Raw genomic sequence first — 17462 nt, forward strand, 5'->3', positions numbered from 1 at the left:
AGTATATTCAGTAAATGATTTGCGGAGGCTTTCAAGATACGGAGAAATTTTGTATGTTTTGTCTGAACGATCTATGTTTAGGTTATCGTTAAAATGGAGGAATCTTATAATGGTTTCAAATCGGTTACGACGAATATTACTTGAAATCAGTACCTATATTTTTAACGTCATCAGATTCTTCCCAGTACATGCGTCTTCTTGGATTCGTGCTGTACCCACTAACTAGTAAAATCCTTATAAAGGCTTTTAACTCGTCTACTCCAAATTCTAAAGTAGTACCTTTTTGAAGAGTATAACGAACTGTCTCCTTTACAATATTTGTTAAAAGCTCTTCATTGAAAAAAAAATCAAAGATCTGTAAAGGAGTGAGTGGTCGTGAATAAAATGAAGGAGCGTATATGTTCCATTCAGTTTTTTTATTTTCAATGTCCAAATAAACGGAATTTTCATCTGGTAAATCTCCCTGAAGTTCGAGTTTGGCAAGCGAGGCGAGAGGTCGTGTGGCAGGTGTATTGGCGATAAGGTAATTTCGAATTCGAAACCTATCACAATAAAAACACCGGTTTTTTAAAAGACCTATCGTTATCGATAATCGTTAAACTTAAAAAGCGTTCTTGTGCGAAATAAAAATAAACTTCTAAGTGTATAATAATAATATTTATATTAGTGCTGAGGTTAACATTTAATTTAAAATGGCCAGTGGCGGAACAGGAACAATACGAAAGGAAACCTATAGAAAGAATGAAGAACTATCTGATAGTGGCGACGAAGAATCTAAGAAGAAAAAATATAAAGAAGATAAATTATATTTTGAAAAGAGTAACCTGACGAGACGAACACCGAATAAAAGCAACGACACAAATGAAGAGATGATAAAAATGATGCGGGAAGTTATGTGGAAAAATGATGAAATGATGGCAGAAATAAGAACCATACGGAAAGACCAAAAAGAAACGATGGAATATATTAAGGAGCTGAAAGAAAAAAACGAAAAATTGGAAGAAGGTTTAAAAATGGCAAACAATAGAATAGAACAATTGGAAAAAGATAGACGGAGAAATAATATAGTATTAAAAGGCCTAACACTAGATGCTACCGACGGAAAGCCTGTAAAGGAGTCAGTAGAACACTTCATAGGAAGAAATCTGAAATTAGAGGTCAGACTGAGAGGAGCGGTGAAGATCGGCGACCAAATCTTTGTAGCAGAAATGGAAAACCTAACGGATAAGATGAGTGTACTAAAAAACAAAGGAAAACTGAAAAATCTACAGGGACAAAAGGTGTATATAGAATCAGATTTAACAAGAAAGGAAAGGGAAATACAAGCAAAAATTAGGAAAATGGCAAAAGAAGAAAAAGACAAAGGTAATACTACGAAGATAGGATATATGAAACTGGAGATTAATGGAAAGGAGTGGAAATGGGACCATAATAAAGAGAAACTTATACTAACTCACAGAAATATCGGGGAAGGGACTTCAAAAAACTAAAAGAAAATAATGAGACCGGACCCACAACAATGACAACCAAGGCAATGAATGGGAAAAGCGATAGGGAAAAAGATGATGCAAAGGTAAACAAGGATGAAAATAGGAAAAAGGGGAAAGCTAGATTGCAGAAAAAAGGAGAGATAAAAATGGGAACATGGAATGTGAGAAGCATCAATGGAAAAGAGGAAGAACTGGTAGAAGATATGATAAGACAAAAAATAGAAATACTAGGAATAACAGAAACGAAGATGAAAGGAAAAGGTCTTAAGAAAATACACAAAGGATATTGGTTACTTTGGGTAGGAGCGGATACAAAAGAGAGAGCAAAAGAAGGAGTCGGGATAATAATTGCACCGAATAGACTACAACACGTTATAGAAGAAACATATGTTAACCAGAGAATATTATCGGTGAAAATTAAACTGATGGACGAAGAAATATGGACAATAATAACAGCCTACGGAGTAAATGAAGATGCAAGAAAGGAAGAGAAAGATAAATTTTTCGAGGAGCTCCAAATGCAAATTGATAATGGGGAAGAAAACATAATTGTAATGGGAGATCTAAACGGTAGAGTCGGAAACAACAACAGCGGAATAGAGGAGTGCATGGGAAAAGAAGGAGAAGAAATGCTAAACAGAAATGGTGAAAGAATAATAGAAATATGTATGGAGAATAAACTAGTTATAACAAATACAAAATTTAAACATAAAGAAGTACACAAATACACGAGAGTACAAGACAGCAGAAACGAAAAATCAATCATAGATTACTTTTTGGTAAGCAGCAACAAATGGAAAAGAGTACAGGATACGAAAGTGAAAAGAGGCTCGGAGATTGGCAGTGACCACCATCTAGTAATAATGAGAATGAGAACAACAGAGGAAAAAGAAGAAAAGAGAAGAAAGGTAGTAAATGAAAAAATAAAAAGTTACAAATTAAAAGAGGAAATATATAAGAAGAAATTCCAAGAAAAATTAGATAATACTTTGAAAGGTAGGGCAAAAAATACAAATATAGAAAAAAAATGGGAATATCTAAAAACCAGCATAATCAAAGCAGCTGAGGAAACTTGCGGGAAAGCAAAAATAGCAAACACTAACATGAGGAGAACAGAATGGTGGACGGAAGAAATACGAGAGAAAATAAAGAACAAAAAAGACAAATGGAAAAGATACCTAAGCACAAAACACCCGGAAGATTACGAAGCATATAAAGAAAAAAGGAAAGAGGTTAAAATAGCGGTGAAAGCAGGAAAGGAAAGGTCATGGGAGATATTTGGACAAAAAATGACAAAAAATTATAGGGAAAACCAAAAACTCTTCTACGGCGCATTAAAACAACTCAGACAAAAGAAAGAGCACACGATGCCGAATATAAAAGACAAGAATGGAAACGTACTAACAGAAGAAAAACAAATAATGGAAAGATGGAGAGAACATTTCAAAGAGCTAACTCATGTAGACAAGGACAACATAGGGGAGATACAAGAAAGGAATGAAGAACAACAAGTGGAATCCATAACAAGAGAGGAATTAGAGAAAGCAATAGAAAGAGTAAAACTGGGCAAAGCACCAGGCAAGGATCATATCACCCCGGAAATGATAAAATTCATGGGGACAGAGGGAATGGATAGCATGAAAGAACTAATGAATGATATCATAAATAGAGCAGAATTACCAAAGGACTGGAAGAAAGACATTATATTACCAATACACAAAAAGGGAGACAAGAGAAACTGTAATAATTACCGAGGTATCACCATATCAAGTATCCCTGGGAAGGTATTAGCAAGAATACTAGAGACAAGAATAAAAACACAAATAGAAACAACTATGGAAGACACACAGTGTGGATTCAGGAAGGACAGAAGCACGCAAGACCTAATATTCACATTAAGACAAGTAAGTGAGAAGGTAATCAAGAAAAATAGAGAGATACATATGTGCTTCATTGACCTGGAAAAGGCGTTTGACAGAATCCGAAGAAAGGACGTTTGGAAGACACTAACAGAAAGGGGAGTCGACAGACACATAATAGAAGTAATAAAGGATATGTACAAAAATAATACAAATACAGTAAGAACCAATAACGAGGAATCCAGAGAATTTTCTACAAGTCAAGGCGTCAAACAGGGATGCGTGCTGAGTCCACTGCTATTCTCAGTGGTACTGGATGAAGCGATAAAGAAAGCCAAGAGAAGAATGAGAAAACTAACATTAGGATACTGGCAAATGAAACAGACTCAACTATCGGAGCTACTATTTGCAGACGACATGGTATTGATAGCAGAAAACAGAGAAGACTTACAGAACAATCTTGAAATCCTAGAAGAAGAACTATCAAACATAAATATGAAAATTAATACAGAGAAAACAAAAACAATGATAATTTCAAATACGAGGAAGACACACGCAATAGAATTAGACGGGAAACAACTAGAGCAAGTGGAATATTTTAAATACCTAGGAGTAATAATCGAATCAAATGGTAAACAAGACATGGAAATAAACGAGAGAATGGGACGAACAGGAAGCTTATTTAACACTATGAAAACAACATTTTTTGGGAAAAAAGGGATACCGGAAAAAGTAAAAACGGCAGTCGTTAAATCAGTAGTTAGACCAACAATCATGTATAGCAGCGAGACATGGACATTGACGGGGAGACAAAAATCCAGAGTCAATGCTATGGAAATGAGGTTCCTGAGGAAAATAGCAAACAGAAAAAGGACAGACAAAATACGAAACGAAACAATTAGACAAAACCTAAAACTAGAACCAATCAATGAAAAAATAGTAGAAGGACAACTTAGATGGTTCGGGCATGTGTGTAGAATGTCGAACGAGAGGCTAACAAAACGAGTGTTCGAAACGAGAGTGCAGGGGAAAAACAAAAGAGGGAGACCAAGAGTTATGTGGGTAGATGAAATCAGGAAAGAAGTCGAGAAGAAGGGATTGACATTGGAAAGTGCAAGAAACCTAGCGCAAGATCGGAAAGCATGGAGACTACAATGCCAAACTCAACTCCACCAGCCTTACACCTAAAGGTAGAAAGGCTTAGGACTAAGTAAGTAAGTAAATCTCCCTGAATCCATTTCCGTGGTAGGAGAGTTACACTTTTTGCACGAATAGATGCCACTCGAATGTCTTGATTTTCTTCATTTTGCGTCTCTATTTCTGTTTTCATCTCAATCTCTTCCGTATCTTCTTCTTCCTGAACTTGCGTCACTCTTTGAAGATCGGCCTCTTTTTCATATAGATTTATATTTTCTTCATCGATCCTTCTTTCTTCTTCTTGATGAATTACCGCTTCTGATTCCGCATCCAACATATTTTTGTTTAGGTTATTGAATGTTCCTCCACAGTCTTCATCTCCACTGTCTTCATCAGTCAATTCAGTGGGGTCAGGAGGTGCTAAGAAAACATCTGCACTGGAAGCCGACTCCATAAGATTCGATTCTTCCAGCATGGACATAATCTTATGTGCTCTTGATTCGTATAAGATCTTTTTAGGACGACTATTATTACTAGTACGACCGAAACTGGTCGAGCCAAGTTGATTTGACTTCTTATTTCCACCTTCTAGAACAAAAATGATTTTTTGTACTAATAATATGCCTTGTGCCCAGTGTCGCGAAAACGCAACACTGATAATTGGGCAGTTGTACCAACTAACACAGATAAAATAATAGCACTTACTTGATAGATATATCTTCTGCAATGATTTAACAATACGTTGCTATCAAAACCCAAATTTTTATCCAGTTAATTTATACACAAACGACTTACTGCTAACTAAAAACACGTGTTTACAGAAGTCAAAGTTAACCTACCACTTTCAATACGCCATGTGTTAATAGAAACCTAAATTTTGCGACCAATTCTCACTAAAACATACACAGGAAACTGTTGTGAAATAAATCTGAACCTTGACCGCCCGAATAAGTCATGTCATTTTCCAAAAGATGACGCCATAGTGGGCTATGTCAACTGTTGCGAAAACGCAACGCTGGGCATGAATGGGTTAAGTAATCAAGACAAGTACATTTGTAGGAATGAATACAGATTTTACAGAGGTTACATTTGACTTCGCAACAGTTGGTAGTTTTCCGTTTCTCAATAAAATGAGTTTCAGTATTATTCTCACTATCTATTTTATTGTATTTTTTATTTTGTATAAGCTTTGTCCACAAATTGGAAAAATTTTTGACAATAAAGCATACCTTACTTACTTACTAATTTAAATATATTATTCTCACACTGGAATACAGAGAAACGAGTGGTAAGAGCAGCTCTGTCTGGATGTTATTGTACTATCGACACTTTTACCTCTTTTTAATTTTATAATTCTTTCAATAGTTTTGTCTCTCAGATATTCTAGCAACTTCTGAATGCTTTTATCTGAACGCTTCATTTTCGTACCATCTAAGTAAAATTATTTTAGTACCTTATGGAAGCTTTCAATATTCATGTTTGTGTTGACTCCACAGCCTTTTCTAAAGCAATATGCCCACTCTTGAAAATTACTGCAATAGTTTTGAGAAAAATATAAGCCAAAACTATGAGTGTCTGCATCTCCCAAAAGTTTTTGCAAAAAATTATTAGCACTCTATAAAACGATCTAAATCTAAAGTAGACTGTAGTTCTTTCAACATTTTATATACGTATGATTTCTTTTCGGTTTTTGAAATTTTTGTAGTATTTGTTTGCCACGCCCGATCAACATGCCATGCACAAAGAAGTCTTTGTTCAGCAGGACTCATAACGTGACACCAAGCATTATAAAATGTATTTGTAATATCTGACATGAATAGCTTTGCATTTACAATACCAGCAATCTCTTTAACTTTCATAAAAAATAATTCGTACACAGAAGTATCCTTTCTATTGGTAAATATAAATGCTACAGGAAATGCATTGTTAAATTCATCGCTCACTAATATGTTTGTGAGTTCAAAATTATAAGGGTTTAAACCATGAGTCCCATCAATTGCAATAAGGTTAGATCCAAATTTTAGTAAGATTTCTTTCTATACCATATTCATAAACATCAAACAGAAATCATCTATTTGGAGATTTGGATAGTCCTCTATAACTAAACCTTGTTGCTTATAAAAGAGCACTGGTGATAAGTCACTCTGAAAGCATTCAGACACCCAAAAATGTACACTTGTGGCATCATCTTTGCGACTTTATCCCTCTTTTGAAACAATTCCAAAAGAGTTCTTTACATTTCTTACAGCCTATGCTGTAAGTATGTCAAATATTTGAAGTTCTTTGCCAACATTGTCTCGAACACTGCTCAAAATGCTAAAATAAGATACTGCATTAATAAAAGACACTTGTGCTATATTAATATTAGGTACCTATTATACAGACATCAAAATGTAAAATTTTTAATGATAATCTAATATATTATAATCTAATACTTCCCAAGAAGACACCTACCTTTTTGGGGGAACTCCTAAAATAAGCTTGAATGTAACTGCTTGTCGATCTATCTGTGATAACCTTAAATGCTCTATTTCTTCACCATGCCCATAATGCGTTTTATAATATAAAACAAAACATTTATCAGGAATTAAATGTTTTGTTAACACTATCTGCGAAGTGCATGAAAAAGGCATTTTGCAAGATACTTGAGATTTTAAATTCCGTATTCTCTCTTTCTTGATGGAATAATTTCTGAAAGAGCGGACACACTCATAATAGCATTTTTCTTCATCACCACAGGTATTTATTTTTGCACTTTTAATTTGGCAATATCGAACATTTTTCAACTTTTCTTCTTGCATTAACCATTCGTTAAAATCTACAACAAAATTAACAACATTATTAGTTAACTTAACATTAATAATCATATTAACAAAAAAAAAATAGATTTCCTTGTTTTTAAATAAATAAAAGGTTACCTGGAAAATTATCAAACTCTAATTTCTCCAATTCAGTGGAATGATTATGTTCCTGTTCTAAATATGTTCGCAAATCATGATTGATATTGATATAAACATTACACTGTAAGCACAAAAATTTTGTGGGGAATGTAGACTTAGCATAGTTTGTATTCTTTCCATGAATATTTTTGTTGCTAGACATTGTCCACTACAAGAAATAAAAGCTAATATTTTCTATTTAAACAACAAAACACAAATCTAGACTTTCACAATAATACACAGCAAAAGCAAGATATTTGAATTTGAAGTTGCAGTATTACTATTAAGTCAAATGTCAAGCGAACTATGGCAACACTGTCGGCAAGACGGTCTCAATCTACCGTAACCGTTTATTACTACTTCATGTCTATCTGTATGTTAGCTGTCATTACACCTTGACAGAGCGTCAAATTTAAATTAAAAGAAGGCGGTAACAATAAGAGGCCTACAATGATTACTTTTTTTTCAATTTACTCGTGATCTGTCAACAAGACAATTATATACAGCAATTTATAGTGTTGAAGTTTGAAACTATTTTATGTTAGGCCATTTTGAAAACAATAATTCAAGATGTAAAAATCTTAACCATACAAAAACATTTTTATTACAATCTCTATTAAAACAAAAACAACGAAATTCTTTCAAACAAACAATATAGTTCAAGAAATATAAATTATTAAATAAAAAAAATATTTACACAAGATGCTCAAAACCATACAGCCATAAAAACTAGACGTACATTGGCCAGCATGTTAGGGCTAATATTTTGGAATGCACGTTCAATTTTTAATTTCAGTTCTTCCAAATTAATAGCTCTGTCGTGATCATAAATAGATGATTTGACGTATCCCCATAAGAAAAAATCATTGGGTGACAGATAAGGTGATCTCGCTGGCCACAAGATAGTTACGTGTCTTCTACGTTTTACACGATTTGCGAAGGTAATATCTAAATATTGCCGCACCAAAGCATTGTCATGTGCAGGACCCCCATCTTGCTGGAACCAGATGTTATCAAATCTGTCGCCTGTGATTCTACAGATTTCCTGAACAATTTTCTGGTGTCGTAGGTCCAAATACTTTGCTCCAGGTAGGTTTCCGTCTATGAAAAATGGTGCAACCACTCCATACGTTTAACTTTTGGCGATACTGTGTACGCACTTCGAAAGAACAATGAAGATTTTCCCGAGACCAATAACGTACGCGGGATGAATTATAACGAAGTAGTAATGGAAATGTAATGTGAAAGTAGTAATGGAAGCTCATCCATAAAGATAATGTTGTTGAGACTATTGTGATCATGGTTATCCTTTTCTATTACCGCTACATAAAACTCCCTGCGTCGAATATCGTCCCCGAGAAATACTCCATGACTTTTTTTTAATTCTGTATGTTCGATAACCATTTTTCTTCAAAATTCTTCTAACCATAGTCGCACTTGTACTATCTCAGCTACTTCCCTGCAGGACATTGTATCATTTTGACTGACAGATGCACAAATCATCACTTCTTTCTGTTCCCGTTTTATCAAAAACAGGATCGCGCTTGTGTCTGCGAGGGTTGACGCATTCCTGCCTTTGAAAATTATTTATCACGCGTGATACCGTTTATAATGCAGGATTTGGAATGCCTTCAAATTAAACGGGAACTAATTCTTGAATTCGTCTAAGCGTATTACCTTGGTAATACCATTTGACAATTTGAAACTTTTCCGCAACTGGATATTCCATAATTATTAAAAATTTATTTTTGTATGGAAAAATAATTATTTTTAATAGTTTCCTGACAGTAATATGATTGAAAGTATCTGAGAATGGGCCGAATTAGCCCATATGTATAGCAATTAGGTACATACCCATGTGTCTCGTAGCGTGGCGCTTACAGTATATACGTAGCTAATATAAATATTGGTACGGAAGTTGTTTGCTGCAGCATTTGTTTTATAATAGTAATGGAGATATCGGAACTATTTTTATTAAATAAAATTAAAGGGTAAATAAGATATTTTTATTATAAATAAAACATAACTTACGTTACTGTCCATCAGGTTCGCCCGTGTCACTACAAATAAAATCACTGTTACTGTTCGTCGTACCAATGTTTATATGATTTTTTTGCGTAATTACATTCGTGAGGCATCCCAGAATAAGGTTCAAGAAGTCGCCCACGTGAAAAGTGGGCCAAATTTTTTTTAATCAAATTGCAAAAATCAATATTTTGGCCCGGATAATTTTTTTTGGACCATTCTGGATAAAAAGGTCTCTTATAATTTTTCTCTAAAGTTGATCGTTTTCGAGTTATAAGCAATTTAAAATTGAAAAAAACGAAAAATGGCTGGAAAAATTTTCAAGGCTTAATAACTCGGTTAAAAGTTATTATTATGAAAGTCAGAAAGTGCCTAAATCAAAGTTTAATGCCCCCTCCCCCCTACAAGATCCTGAAGAAATTTCTGTCATTATTTTATTACTAAGCTGTTATTTTTAAGTAATAATATTGAGCGCCATGCACGTGGTAGCCAGCCATAAAGCGAGGGAGATGCCACTCCGACAGTCCAATTGTGCATCTTACTTGCACTCACATACATACATTTGGATATCATACCTGATATGTGTATACCTTTATTTGTGATCTCTTCTGCGATCGTGTCGGTGTCAGTGTGTTCTGACAGTCCTCTTATGACTACCCTTTTCGTCTTTTCGATGTCTATCGGGTATGCTATGAATTCAACTTTTGGCTTGTAGTTTTCTAGAATCCATAGCATACCTAGGTAGTCCTCTCTGCTGTTGGTCTGTATTACTATTGACCGCCCAGACTTCGCAAATTTATTTGCGGAGACTATGCCTTTTCCTGCTGCTTGTTGTAAAATCTTTTGGCTTTCGCCAACCGATCTTAGGATGATCGCTGGGTGCTTGTTTTTTCTTTCCTGCCTTGCTTTGATGTCATCATCCATCATTTTTTCGTCTCGTTTTTCGACTATGTTTCTTTGCCTTTCGGCAACGCTCATAGCCTTAGGTGCTACCTTTTCACCAGTGGGTTTAGTAGGCTTTTTGGTCTTGCTTCCGTCTTTATCAGTGGAATTGTGCTTTCTTTTTGTTTTCCTGTTCTGATACAGCTGGAAGTTTTCTTCCACTTCAGCCTCAGAGAGAGTGGATCTCGGCTATTGGCTCCAGGGGTCGTCGTCAGCGGTTTTTTGTTCTGTGTTACCAGTTACTTGCAATATCGTTGCAAGTAACTGGCTGTTCTCCTTATCTTTCTGTTTGATGATCTCGCGTAGCTCGATCATCTGGGCTAGGAGATGATCAATTTGCTTGTTGTGCCTTTCTTGATCTTTCCTTCGCTGGTTTTCCATTATGTTGAGTTTTCCAACCAATTCATTGATTGATTGGACCATGGGGTCGTCGTCTCTAGCCTTTTTCAACCCTGTTTGAGTTGATTGCGGCGGGTAGTGCATGGTCTTTTTCGGTGGCTTTTTGCCTCGGTGCGTAGGGAATATACATTTCGGGTGTCGATTACCACGCGTTTCTTAAGGAAATTGTCCTGAAGGGACTCTGAGTTGTCTTGATGGTTGTTTGGCTTAGGGCCTACAGAATCATTGCTGTTGTCATCGTCAGAAAAATGGTAGATTTCCTCTATGTCCATCTCCGACTCATCGGCTTCGTCAGTCGACGAATCGGCGGTGGGTCGGGTGAGGTGGGATTAGAGTCTGGAGCAGTACCTTCCTCAGAATTTACTAACTCTGACCCTTTGGAGGGTGTGGGGGAGGTGGTGTTACAACCTGATCTGAATTGCTCCGTGAGTCGTTTTCACAAGTCGACGACACCGTAGGGTCTACTATCTTAGGAGATTGCCGTTTTTTCAGCCTTAACGACCGTGTCGTTTTGGTGATGCCTACCCAATCCCTTCGCGGTTGAGTTACTACCTTGCGGCAGGGTTCCACTTGCTGTTTCTCTTAAAACAGGACCGGGGGCCTTCTATTTGGTGCTAGTTGCAATTTTCTAGCACCACACAGGGTTCTTCCCGTCGAATCACAGTTTTAAACCCGTATCTTCGCTCTTGATGGCTGTTGAGCGCACCCTGAATCTAACCTCCGCGGGGCCCAATGAAGGCTACCAACCGCGGCTAATCAAACTCAAGAGCCACGCTTGTATTTTGCTGTCGCTTCTTAGGCGAGTTTAGCTGTAACGGGCGATCACCGCTGCGGTGTACATCCACCGCGTTCTGATAAGAACTGCTTGGATCGGTCTACGTCACTGCTGCGCTCTGCCACACGTCCGTAATGTTCGGTGTCTTGTACCGAACTCTCTGCCGACGAAACTCACTCACACTCGCTGATCATCCCAACCCCCTAGGGACATGTGTGTACCGCTGCTAGTCAGCGGGACCCACATGTTTGAAGATCAAATCGATCACGCTCCAAAAGAGCAAATCATTTTGGATCGGTACCTATCTGACCCCCAGGTTTTTCCTCCACCCCTCCCTAACGTGTGACATACGCGGGGAGGCTATGATCTTTACGTCGGGTGATTTGGGAAAAGGAAACACCCTCCGTTTTAGCATGGTTGTGGTTAGGCCACTTCACTGTAGGGGTAGCTTTGTAGCTTTTCTCCCTATTTACATTACTGATTCTACTTTGGTATTGACATGATTTTGGACTGAAGTCCCTAAGAGTGTGTCTCCCCTCGGAGAGACACCAACCTAGGTTGGTATCCCTCCGCGAGGAGCCGTGTGGTGAGCTCGGTCACTCAGCTGCCGAATTGGCAAAATGTAATTTTGTTCTCCTCGGCAGCTGGGCACCCGATGAGTCTGGCCATCGAGCCCATGGCCAACGCCCATGACCTCGATGCTCAGAGTTTCGCGACGACTAGGTCTCTAATTCGACCTGCCTTAAGCGCCTGAAGCCTAAGTGGCTTGTACAAGGTGACCTGAGGGGTCCCTTGTACCATTAATATTGAGTATGAGCCGTGTGGGCACGGTCAGTGTTCACTAATCTTCAAGGAATAATTAATATTGACGTTGTTGCAACAATAAAGGGTCTTTTTGTTAGTTTTTATAGATTTTTTTTGGGGGTTAGTATATTTTTATGTGTTTTTTTTGGTGAGCACTATAATTGCTGTTTAGGCCGTCTGTGTACCGTTCTAACGTTTTCGTCATAATCCGTTAGTTCCCTTAGCCACCTGTTGGGGTGATTTCTTATATTGGTGAAGATGTCATACGCTTTTTCGTCCATGGTCCTTAGGATTTTTTTCTGGTTTGTGTCCCGGTATATGTACCCCAGTGGTACATATTTGGGCACGTTTAGGGCTTCTCTGATTATATGGTATTGGCTGAACTTGTAATTTCTTCCTGTTGGACTTGCACGGATGTCCCCAGGCTGCTGATGCGTATGTTAGGGTGGGCAGGATTATGCTATTGGCTGTTCTGTTTTGATGTTTAACTTGCTTTTCCTTCCAATTATTGAGGCTAATTGTTTCCTTAATACTTTTGCTTTATTTACCGTTAGCTTTATGTGTTGTGTGAATGTTAATTTTCTGTCTAGCGTTGCGCCTAGATATTTGGCTTCATTTTCCCATTCTATTTGGTTATTGTCCATGCTTAATTCTGTGTTCGGTGTTCCCCATCTTTTACGGAACATGACGGCCTGAGTTTTATCTGGATTTAGTGCAATCTTCCATTTTATGCACCATCGTAATAGTCGGTTTAGTTCTTCTTGCACATGTCTTGCGGCCAGGTCTGGGTTTCTGCTGCATGCTGCTATAGCAGTGTCATCTGCATATGGACTTAGGATCGTTCTGTTACTTTTAGGTGTGTCTGCAGTGTATATGGTGAATAGGTATGGCGACAGCACGGCTCCCTGCGGCACACCCACCTCAGGGGTTCCGACCCCGGACAGGGTGTCCCCTATCCGAACTCTGAACCTCCTGTTGGCCAAGTATGAAGCCAGAAGACATGTCATCGCCCCACTATACCCATAATCGTTCAGTTTGTAGATTAGTCCTTCGTGCCAGACTCTGTCAAATGCCTTACTGACGTCGAGAAATGCAGCTGCTGTGTACATTTTCTCGTTGAAGCCTTTCGTGATGTATTCTGTCAGTCTTATTACTTGGAGTTCGCAAGAATGTTCCGATCTAAATCCGAATTGCGCTTCGGGGAGTATTCCTAACCTCTCGGTTTCCTCTTGAAGTCTTTTGAGTATTACTCTTTCAGCTATTTTGCTTAGCGATGATAGCAGGCTTATTGGTCTGTAGTTTTGAGGAAAGCTCCCGTTTTCCCCGGTTTTCCAATCATTATTACGTGTGCTTCTTTCCATCTATCTGGAAAGTATCTTAGTCTCAGTACTGCGTTGATGATATTTGTGATGTACACTATTAATTTGGTCGGTAAGTTTTTAATTGCCCTATTTGTGATGTTGTCTGGGCCAGGTGCTTTTTTCGCCTTAGCCCTTTTGATTATATTTCTTATTTCTTCTGGGGTGGTGTGTTCAAGGCCTATTCTGCCTTTTCTTCTTCTTATTCTTCTTGCACTATTTTCGACTTCTATGGTGAAGTCTAGATCTTTCCTTTGATCAAAATTTTTCTTACAACCCGTTTCTAGTGTATCTTTCATGGCTTCTGCTTTGTCTTCGTCTGTGTATACGATTCCAGTTTCTCCGTGTAGAGGTGGAATCGGTTTTCTGTCATTTCTAAGTACTGCTGATACTTTCCAGAATGCAGATTTATTTGGATTTAGGCTTTGGATATATTGGTCCCAGCAATCACTTCGGTGCTCTTGTAACTGTTTTTTGACCTCCCTGTCTAATTCATTTGCAATTCTTTTATCTTCTCTGTTTCGAGTTCGTTGTGCTCTTCTTCTTCTGTTCTTTTCTGTTATTAATTCTTTTAATTCGTTTGATATTTCTCTGAATCTTCCTCTTTGGTAGCTATGTTTTCGGTTCTGGTGCTGACTTCCATTGCATTTTGTATTGTTTGTTCTAGTTTTATTATGCTTTCTTCCAATTCGTTTATGTCATTTATTGTGGGTATTGCTCCTATGTTCTCACTCACCACTCTTCTGAAATTTTGCCAATTTATTGTCTTCTTTTTACGTGGTTCTACTTGGTTCAAATCTATTGCCCCAAGTGTCATAACTATTACGTTATGTGTGGAGTCCCCTTCGTTTGCCGATATTATCTCGTGTTGTAATCCCACATGGTGAAGAATTGCAATGTCTAAATATGTTGGGATATCTCCATGAAAGCTTGTTGGGTCTGTAGGTCCAGTTACAATAGTGTTATGTTTGTTTTCGAGATAGTTACAGAGCCGTCTGCCATTACAATTAGTTAGTCTGTCGAACCAGTTGGGCGACCTCGCGTTTAAATCACCGATAATCACAGTGGGCTCGTCTGAGTCCAGGATGAGATCAAGATCCTCTCCCAATACTGGATCAAGCGGCCTCACATACACCGAAGCAATTTTCAGCGTCTGGTTGGCCGCAGTGATCCGCACTAGGGTAGCCTCCATGGTGACCAGGCCATCTGGTGTTGGAACTTGGTGGTGTTCAATTCCTTTTTTCACCATAATGGCCGTGCCACCGGATCTCCCTGTCCGGTCAGTTCTATAGGTGTCATAGCCCGGGAACTTGGTTTTCACTCTCTCGGTGAGTTTAGTTTCCTGCAGTGCCATGACATCTATTTCGAGTCTGTTGGAAAACTCGTCTAAAATGTTAATTTTCGAACGTAGCCCGCCCGAATTCCATGACCCAATTTTAAGTTCGTCCAACTGGTTGTTCAACATTACTGGGTGTTACAGTGTTTAAGCGCATCGAGGGCAACAGTCATTGTTTGGAACATGTTAGCGAAATTTTCCATAGCGGCATTAATTACGCTTACAAGTTCCTGTTGATTTGGGTTATGCGGGACGCTTGTGGGCGTTCTGGTGTTTGGAGTTTTAGCTTGTGTAGCTGCAGCATAGCTAATGTTAGGTTTAGCAGGTGCACTTGGTACACGTCTGCTTTTTGGAGGTTTTGGGACCTTTGTTCTGTTTTGGGGTGCTCTTTTGCATCCCCTATAGCTAGCTGTGTGCGCTTCCCCACAGTTTGCGCATTTTGCTGGTGTTTCACGATTTTTCGTGCAGTCTTCGGTTTTGTGGCCCTCTCCGCACTTTACACACCGCGAACTACAATGACAAGACCTAGAGCCGTGGTAGAAGTTCTGACAATTATAACATTGCAGTACATCTTTTTTAGTGCGAAATTCATCTTCGATGGTGACCTTCATGAAGGTTACTTATTTTGGCCATTTTTTCGTCGTCTTTTTCGTCGATGGTAACGATGTATAATGGTAGCTCTTTCTTGTCCGGTTTCCTGGAAATCATTCTTTCCATTCCTCGGACTTCAACACCTGCATTTATTATTTCTTGCCCTAACGCTCTTAGGTTTAAGCCAGTGTTTAGCCCTCTAATGATTTTTCTTTTGGCCCTGTTTGTTTCTTCGTCGATCGGGTATGCAATGAAATCCACTTTGGGTCTGTGGTTTTCAAGGACTTTGAGCATCCCGAGGTAACCTTCGCTCTCATTGGTCTGTATTACTATCGACCTTCCAGACTTCGCGAATTTATTCACGGAGCCAATGCCTTTGCTTGCTGCTGTTGCTAAAATCCTTTGGCTCTTTGAAGGACCCTTCAAAACAATAAACCTGCGTCGCCGATTAAGGGGCAGTTAACTGAACTAGAAAACTTAGAACTAAAGACAGCATATGTTTCTGCACCAGGTATCACTGCAGTTAAAAAGAGATATCTTTTATCTTTATGCGAAACAAATGCAATTAAACCCCAATACTATGAATTTTTAAATAATTTAGTAGTTGGAAATGATTCACCATAATATTAATGATACTTGCGATATAAGTGTGTATAATATATTATTGTATTGTCTGATGATACGTTTTCATTTTCTGTGTAGCTTGTAATTTTCATTACAAACTGTTTTTTTTTTGTCTGTAATAAAGTTACCATTGATTAGATTATGTGCAATTTTATTATTTCAGCTCAGCGCTATAAGGAATTATGTGTAAAATCTATCAAAAATCAAAAATTTTTTTAATACGTATTATTTGGGATTAAAGCCCCTTAAAATTGATTATTTTTATTTCCAAAAATTTTGGTTTAACATTTAATATCTTAAGAGTAAATTTTTTTTTAATGTTAAAATATTTTTAAATTCCCATTATCTCATAAAGATATTATTTGCAGTTAACGCTCTATAGTTCTGAAGGTGCGATATTGTCGTGCCTCCACATGTCCGTTTCTACTCCTATTACGTGTTTTATTTAATTTTTCAATTTTTCTTGGGTAACTTTTGAATACGCTTCCGTAATTAAACTCCTAACTTCTTTAAAAGTTTTGTTGTTTGCGGCAATATATTTTTTTACTTCGCTCCGTACCAACTCTATGGGATTGAGCTCACAGTGGTAGGGCGGAGGCGGAGAATTTTCAAATTGTATTGTTGTGCAATATCTTCAATTGTATATCGATCGTAATTTGTCCTATAACTGTTGACAACTTCCAACAGTTCTGTTTTTAAATAATTTTCTACAAAAAATATATCTTTCGATAGAAGCCATGTTTTTATTTCTTCTTTATTGGAAGCAGTATTAGAAACTTTCTCCGATTTCCTAATATGATAAGCAGAATTATCCATCACCACAACTATATTTTCTGGCCAATTAGGAATTAGGTTCTGTTTGAACCAAGTTTCAAAGAGTGGAACGTTCATTTCGTCATGGTAATCTTGGGTGTTTTTCTCTGCCAGAAAAGTCAGTTCTGGTCCATTAACAAAGCCATTTTTACATCCTGAATATAAGAGAACAAAACGAGGACCACGAGATGTAGGTCTTTTAAGCCTGTAGTCAGACCACGAACAAATGCGTCTTTACGGTATTTAATGGACGTGTCTACCCATTCTTTTGATACACTGTGGCCTACGTTTACCCATGGCTCATCTAAATAGACGATATTGTAGTCCTCTTCGCGGTATCGACGAATGAATCGTAGGTAACGACGACGCC

Source organism: Diabrotica virgifera, chromosome 9 (genome assembly GCF_917563875.1).
Source record: "Diabrotica virgifera virgifera chromosome 9, PGI_DIABVI_V3a".
NCBI lineage: Eukaryota > Metazoa > Arthropoda > Insecta > Coleoptera > Chrysomelidae > Diabrotica > Diabrotica virgifera.